Genomic DNA, 8,441 nt, shown 5'->3' on the forward strand with positions numbered 1-8,441 from the left:
CCCCTTTTCAACACCCACTTGCTGGCAAGCATTCTTGTGGCCCCTCCCCCTTAGCCATCACTCCCCCTGAAACCACTACTTCGGCCTCGGACCTCCTGCCTTTTATCTTGCCCCAGAAGCTGAGCCCTTGGGTCCCTTAATTGTTCAGGTTGCTCTTTTTTGAACTCACTCCAATTGAGCTCCATAAATTGAAGATAATTGGACTGTCTCACTCAGGTTATGAGCCCCTGGGGCAGTGTCTTCTTGGTCTGGTATAGCCCTGCCCAGAAAGGGGGGTGGTGAGGGGGAGGGGCACAAAGCAGGCCAGCCTAGGGATCTGGTTCAGATCCCTGGGGAGAAGGCACAGGGTCACAGTGCAGACATTCATTCTCCATCAGCTAAGCTTTGCAGCCTTGATCCCTGCTGTCTTCCCTAGTCCTCACAGATCAGCGACTGTGTGAGGAGCCAACCCTTCACCAATAATGTTGAAAGCAATTGTCTAGTATATAAGGTACTTTTGCAAATAGTATCTGAGAAGTTCTAGGACTCTGGTTAAAAGGCCCTCTTTGGGAGGACACCTGAATGAGTCATCAGTGAAGAAGAGCTAGAGGCTTATTGAAGGGAAACTCAGACTGAGGAAAATCCAGGGCAACTTGTCGTGAACATGTTCCATTCCACACAATAACATCTTCCCAGAAAGTTTATGTTGCCACCCATCCTGAGCACTGCCAGGAAGGTTGACTTGGCTACATCTAAGGTATCCAGGGAGATGGAGATAACTGTTGCTCTAAGGAGTGGTTAGAGCAAGGAGTAAGGGGCTAAAGAAATAAGGTTTTGCTCCAGACTCAGGACTCCCTCTTTGGCCGCCATCTCATGACATCTCATTGCCCTGGTACTGCAGGGGGCCAGAACATATCCTGGAGCAGCTTTTTGCCCATTGTCCCTGGACAAGGGAGTTGCTCTTCCCCCCCACCCCCACCCCCACCAAAGTCATGCTCCACAGGCTTATCCTTTTCTAGTTCCCATTTTGTCAAAAGCTCCTGTCACTGTCTATCAATGCACCTGAAGGCAGCGGAGCCCACCATCATATGCTCAAGGCCTGGCATGGAGCCTGGTACAGAGTAAATATCTATTGAGTAAATTAATTAATTAATTAATTAATTTTATAATTATTATCTGATTTCTTCCATGTTTAGATCTTTATAAAATTTACCTGCTTGCTTCCCTTATGGGTCTAACATTATAGTATTCCCTCGTGGGGACTGACAAGGGGAGGTCATATCGTCTGTCCTCTTGCCTCCAGCTGGGACTGCATCCAAATGCCCCCAATCAGAAGGTTTCCAAGACTTTCATAAAACTAGGAAGAAAGGTAAAGAAATTAAAGATTGAAAGAACAAAAACTAGGCAGAAAGGGAAACAGTTGAAAGAGCACTCAAACTTGGAATCAGAAGACTTGTTATGATATCTGTTCTTATACACCCTAGTTAGAACCTAAATTACAAGAGAGAAAATGAGGCTGGAAAATAGTAACAGGCTTTGTATATCAGCCCAGAGAGCATTTGGACATCCATTCATTCAATATCACCTTACTGAATACCTACTATGTCCCAGGTACTGTACTAAAGGCTTTCCATTACTCTGGCTGCTAGGTGAAGCAATCACTGAGGAGCAAGAGTGCAGACAGGGAGACAAGTTAGGAGATTATATCACTGGTGTTGAGAGATAAAAACCTGAATGAAGGCAGTAGCAATGGAGAGAAGCAGACACACTGGAGAGCTATTTAGGAAGTAGAATTATTAGGACTTGATGATTAATCAGATGTGGCTGTTGATGGAGAGAGGACACGCTAGCTACACCCAGGTTTCTGTTGAGAGAGACTGAATGAATAATAGTGTCATCAATAAAAATTAAAAACACCTGGCTTGAGTTTCATAGTTTGATGAAGGAGGATTTAGGAAGATAATGAGCTTGGTTTGGAACTTGTAAAATTGGAGGGGGAGAAGGAGGAGGAGGGAGAGATGGGGGAAGAGGAAAAGGAAGAGTAAGAGGGGAGGAGGGGGAAGAGGGAGAGGACAGGGGGCAAAGGAGGGGGAGGAGGCTAGATAGCCTCCTTAGTATAAGGCTATCTAGGGAGAAACAATGCCTGCTAAGAACAGAACCTTCAAATCTGCCAACTTTTAAAATACACATAAAATATATATGAAGCAGTCAGTCTGACATGTAGGACGTGAGCCACGGTAGGGGAAAATCATGAGAGCCAAAGTAGGTTTTCAAAAAACAGAAGTGGTTTGCACGGATGGTATGGAAAACAGTTCTAATAAACGAAATATCTGGGGCGGGGGGGGGGGAGAAACATCTGGAAATGTCCTTATGGATTCTGCTCTGACCATTGAAGTTAGTGGAATAGTGGGAGCCTGGTAGCTGTGGTTTGAGGAATAACGAAGAGGTGAGGCATGAAGACACTAAATTAGACTGCTCTTTCTAGAAGCTTGGCTGGTATCAAACAAATGAAAATAGTAACTGATGAAAAATATGAGCTCAGAGTTTTAGAAGGTGAGCTGTCTCAGGGTAGGAAGCCAGCAGAGATTGAAGATTCAATAAGGGAGAGTCATGATGATAGGATAGAGAATAATTGTCAGGAAAAGGAACACTCCTCTCAGAGCTAACGGAAATAAGAAAGGACACTAGGAGATGCAAATAAGCTTATAGTTGTGAAAGAGGAGTTCACACTCATGGCCTATATTAAAAAAGGGGCAAAGGTTTAGGATAGTGGTTAAGGGAAATAGGGGAGAGTGTTGAGCAGAAATGAAAGGATCAACAGTGTTCATAAAACAATTAAATTATAAATCATACATTTGTAGTGGTACCCATCTGATTGGCATTCAATTTTTCTCCAGAAATTCTGGCAAAAGAACAGAGGAGGCAGATTTTCCAGTTGATTTAGGGTCTGGGGTTTGTAAGGTAAGTGCAATAGACAGGCAACAGAGCTTGGGTGAAGTTATACTTGTGAGAATGATCCACCATAGGAGCCAGGATGTGTAGGGAAAGAAGCAATGATGAGGGACTGTTAATAAATTAGGAAAAAATTATGGGGTCAAGGTCTGAAATTGTAATTAGATGGAAAAGATACCAGAGTAGGGAAGTGCAAGATAGTAGTGGGTCTCTTGGAATGAGAGAATTCAGAGGTAGCAAGATTCTAGGTTATGGCAAGGTCAGAATATGACCATGAAGTTGGTATTCTTAAGTATAGTGGAAATGAAAGTCAACAGAGTTGAGGAAGTCAAGGAACTTTGAGGTCAGAGCAGTAGTCCTCAATCCTGGTTTGCAATAGAAATATAAAAAAGTGTCATTGCAATACTGACACACTAGAATCACCTGTAATATTTAAAAATATGTCTATGCTCGCCAAAACCGGTTTGGCTCAATGGATAGAGCGTCGGCCTGCGGACTGCAAGGTCCCGGGTTCGATTCCGGTCAAGGGCATGTACCTTGGTTGCAGGCACATCCCCAGTAGGGGGTGTGCAGGAGGCAGCTGATCGATGTTTCTCTCTCATCGATGTTTCTAACTGTCTATCCCTCTCCCTTCCTCTCTGTAAAAATATGTCTATGCTAAAGCCACATCCCCAGAAATTCAGTTTCAATTGGCGTGAGTTAGCCTCAAGCATCAGTATTTTTTAAATTTTCCAAGTGATTGCAGGTTGAGAACCATTGAGCTACAGAAATACATAGAACCATCCACATGGATGTTTAAATCAGTCAGTGTGATGACAGAAGTTGGAATGGAGAAGGAATATATAAACCAGGGGGGATTGAAATTCTCTAACAATGTCTTAGAATGGATGACAGTGATAGTGGGTAGAAGAGGATAGAGGGTGATAATATCAGATGGAAAGAGTATTAAAAGAGGAAGGGGTTTTACCTGATAATGAGCAATGGTATGGAAACAGCTGCAGGGATTAGGTGATGCAGACTCTATTTTGAGGCAATGTGCTGGCAGGATGTGGGAAGAGGAGCTGGGATGTAGAGGAAGTATTGTGCCCACAAAAAGCCTGATTTTAAGAGTTAGCGCAGGAGGTATAGGATGCACTCAAAGAAGAGGTTGAGAGTGTAGGGGAGTTTGCTTACCTTAGAATGGCATTTCCAGAGCACACACTGGAATCAGGGTTGCCACACTGTTCAGTTCCAGGTGTGCCATTGACATTGGGAAGGATGGGCCTGCTAATGAGGAAAGTCCAGAACAGGATGGGAGTGAGAGTAAGAGAATGTTTGTGACCATATGATAATTCAGTGCTTCTCCTCACTCTTCTTGCTTCAGGTTTTTCTTTGGCTTCATGAAGGACTGATTAGCAAACAGGTTTGGGATTCCATTCATTTCAGGTGGGTCTCTTCTAATGACCTTCCCCTTATATATCTAAATTAACTTTTTTTTTCTGAATTTTTCTCAACCTTCTCAGCCACTTACTCTCAGAGAGGTGCAGAGGGACAAAAAGAGTCCCATAGCCAAAAGAAGTCACTGTTAAAAGAAGTTTCACCTTTGGACCCCAAACAATGCATATTAGCTGAATGTCAGTGACAGAACACTGACTTTGATGAAGGTTAGAAAATAGATTGCAGTGGAATGGGTATTTCTTATTGGGCCTACAACAAGCTTCTGCTCTGACTTGGTTAATCCAAGCTCTATTTTCAAAGAAAAGACTCATGTAATAATGCCCTTCCCCCATCTACCTCATGTTTCACCTCACCATCTGAACTGTTTAGTCCAGAGTGAGACCACCCACCCCAAACTCTGGGAAGGAACAGGCAAATTATACTTTGCCTGGGGCTTGGCATGCAAACAAGTACCCATACCTACTCTCAGCTCTCTATAGAACTTTCCAAAATAGCCAACCATCACTTGTTTAAGATCCTAGGGCTAATTAGTTTTTCTCAAACCCAGGGGTGAGGAATGGGTGTGGATGGATGTTCCCAGCATCCTGATAGAATCCTGATAGAATTCTAGGATGACCCACCCACCCAATGACCCACACCTTTATATAATGCTCTCCCCTTGAGTGTGAATGGGGGCATTAAATATATGGGCTGTCACTCCCATGATTATGCTACTATATGGAAAAATGGATGCTTAAGTGGTATAATTAAGTTCCATAGTCAGTTGCCTTTGAGATAATCAAAAGGGAGATTATCCTGGTTGGGCCTGACTTAATCAGGTGAGTCCTTAAAAGAGATAAGAACTGTTTTCAACAAATAATGCTATTGCATTTGGATATCCATAGGCAAAAAGTAAATAAATAAACTTGACCTACATGAAACCTTACATAAAAATTAACTCAAAGTGGATCATGTAAAATGTAAAACTATTAACATTTTAGAGTAAAACATAGGAGAAAATCTTTGGGACCTAGGAATTGGTGAATAGTTCTTAGATTTGACATGGAAACCATAATCCATAAAAATAATAATAACTTTAATTTCATCTAAATTAAAAACCTTTGCTTGGTGAAATACCTAGTTAAGAAGAAGGAAAGACAAGCTACAGACTGGGAGAAAATATTTGCAACCATATATTTGATAAAGGAAAGGTATCTAGAATGTATAAAGAACTCTCAAAAATAAACAGTAAAAAAACCAAACAATCCAATTAGAAAGAAAGCAAAAATGTGAAGATACATTTCACTGAAGAGAATATACACATGGTAAGTAAGCACTTGAAAAGATGTTTAACACCATTAGCCATTAGGGAATTGCTAATTAAAGCTACCAATCCAAAATGCTAAAACAGGACACACACACAAAAAGGAACAACACCAAATTCTGGTGAGGATGTGAGAAACTAGATCACTCATACATTGCTGGTGGGGATATAAGATACTACAGCCACTCTAGAAAAGAGTATGACAGTGTCTTTAAAAACTATATATATATGCTTAACCATATAACTTAGCAATTGCACTCATACATTTATCCCAGAAAAATGAAAACCTATGTTGACACAAAAATATGTGCACAATTGTTCATAACAGCTTTATTTGTAACTAGTGGCCCGGTGCATGAAATTTGTGCATGGAGAGAGGGTTCCCTCAGCCCAGCCTGCACCTTCTCCAATGGGGGACCCCTTGGGGGCTGTCCGACTGCCTGTTTAGGCCTGATCACCCCCAATTGTCCTCCCCTGCTGGCCTGGTTGCCCCCAACTGCCCTCCTCGACTGGCCAATTTGGTTCTGATTGTTCGGTTTCTATGCCAGTCAGCATCAAAAGCTCTGCCTCCTGGGCAGCCATTGACTCCTCACAATTGACCCAGATTTGATTCTGATTGGTCAATTTCTATGCCAGTCAGCGTCAAAAGCTCCTCCTCCTAGGCAGCCATTGGCTCCTCACAGTTGACCCATATTTGGTTCTGATTGGTCAGTTTCTATGCCAGTCAGTGTCAAAAGCTCCTCCTCCTAGGCAGCCATTTGCTCCTCACAGTGACCCAGATTTGGTTCTTTTTTTGGGGGGAGGGGGCGGGGAAGGGTGGGCTGTTTATTAAGTGGTTATTACAGGGGTCAGACCACATAAGTGGTATCAGCCCTGGGAATGTGACCTGTCAATGTTGATCACAAAGCCCCCAAGGCTGGTCCTGGTGAGCCCCAAGGTCAGAAATGAAACTGAAAGGCCTCAGTCACATGCTGCTTCCAGGTGTCCAGGCTGGGCAGCAGGGAGGAGATGCCCATGACGTGCCAGGTCTCCCCATCGGACACCACCGAGGTCTGGTAGGAAAGCAGCTGCACACCTGCCTCTGCCAGGAGCCCAATCATGGTAGGCAGCATGGCAGGGTTGGAGGGCTGACTCCATTATAGGAGCAGGGGCAGATCCCTGTGGAGAGGAACTTCTGGTCTGAAGGCAGCTCCTTTGAGTGCGTGCAGCACAGGTGTGGTGCCCTGAACAAATCCCACAGCCTGGTAGAGGGCACCTGCCAGGGCCACGCTCAGGAGGCCTTCCCCACATCCTTGCTCTCCTGGCACAGTGGGGTTATGGGAGGTGGTTACATTGAAGCCAGCCTCCTTCACCAGCAGCTTGGCGTTCACCAAGTTCACATCCACATGATTAGAAGCGTCTTTGAGGAGGCCAACAATGACTGTGGGGCTCAGGCAGTTCCTGGCATTCTTCAGGGATAAGCCCTGCGTTACCACCTGGATGGTCCCTTTGGGGGACCCTGCCCAGGCTCACATCAGAGTCCCCAGAGCTTCTGCCAGACCCATCCAAGGTTTGGTGTGTGGAGAGAAGGTGCTGGTAAGGGCCTGGGCATTCACGACCCCTGCGAGGGCTCTCCCCTTCACCATGTCCATGAACTGGACAGCAATCTCCTCCCTGCAGTGGCTCTGGGCCTCCTTGGTGCTGGTGCCCAGGTGGGGGCAGCTGATAACATTCTTGTGGTCCACCAAGGTGCGGTCCCGAGGCTGCACCTCCGTGAACACATCCAGCACTGCACCCACACACTGCTCCGACTGCAGGGCCCAGAGCAGGGTGCCCTCATCAACGATCCCTCTGTGGGCACAGTTCACCACGCGCACACCCTTCTTGCACAGGGCGAAGGTGCTGTCATTCAGCAGGCCTGTTGTGGAGGGCAGGAGAGGGGTGTGCACAGTGATGAAGTCACAGAGGGGCCAGATCTCCTCCAGGGGCAGCTGCTGAATGCTGAAGGAGGCCAAGACCTCTGGTAAGATGATGGGGTCATACCCTACAGTCTTCATCCTGAAGGACTGCATCCGGCCACCTCTCTCCCGATCCTCCCCAGGCCAAGAATTCCCAGGGTCTTTCCATTCAACTCGGTTCCCATGAACTTCTTTGGGTCCCATTTGCCATCCTTCATAGAAGCCATTGCCTGGGGAATCTACCTGGCCAGACACATGATCATCCCACAGGTGAGCTCCACAGCACTAAGACTGTTCCCATTGGGAGTGTTCATGACCAGGATGCCCTTCCTCGTGGTGGCCTCCAGATCCACGTTGTCCACGCTGGTGCTGGCCCTGCCCATCACCTGGAGCTTCTCTGCTGCATTGATGACATCCATGGTCACCTTGGTGGCCGAGCGGAGGATAAGGCCTTCGCAGTCCTGCAGCTCAGCTATCAGCTCCTCTTTGCTCAGGTTCTGCTTCTCCACCACCTGCAGCCCTCCATCTTGCAGGATCTTCTGGCAGCAAGGGTCCAGGCTATCACTGATGAGCACTTTCTATAGATTTGTGAAGGCCATTGCTGGAGTCGGCCTCGGGATTGACTGCTCTCCCTGGACAAAAACACCTCTAAGCCCCCAGATTTGGTTCTGATTAGTCAGTTTCTATGCCAGTCAGCGTCAAAAGCTCTGCCTTCTAGGCAGCCATTGGTTCCTCACACTTCACACAGATTTGGTTCTGATTGGTCAGTTTCTATGCCATTCAGTGTCTCTGGGCCTATCAATGGGGCCTGATCAGAAAGGTGGAGCTGATCA

At 45.8% G+C, this 8,441-nt stretch overlaps 1 pseudogene; it reads right to left on the reverse strand.

Annotated features, from left to right (window-relative positions):
• Nucleotides 1–6,609: 6,609 nt before the first annotated feature.
• LOC103299097 (D-3-phosphoglycerate dehydrogenase-like) lies at nt 6,610–8,207 on the reverse strand (annotated as a pseudogene).
• Nucleotides 8,208–8,441: the final 234 nt, after the last annotated feature.

This window comes from Eptesicus fuscus, chromosome 1 (genome assembly GCF_027574615.1).
Source record: "Eptesicus fuscus isolate TK198812 chromosome 1, DD_ASM_mEF_20220401, whole genome shotgun sequence".
NCBI lineage: Eukaryota > Metazoa > Chordata > Mammalia > Chiroptera > Vespertilionidae > Eptesicus > Eptesicus fuscus.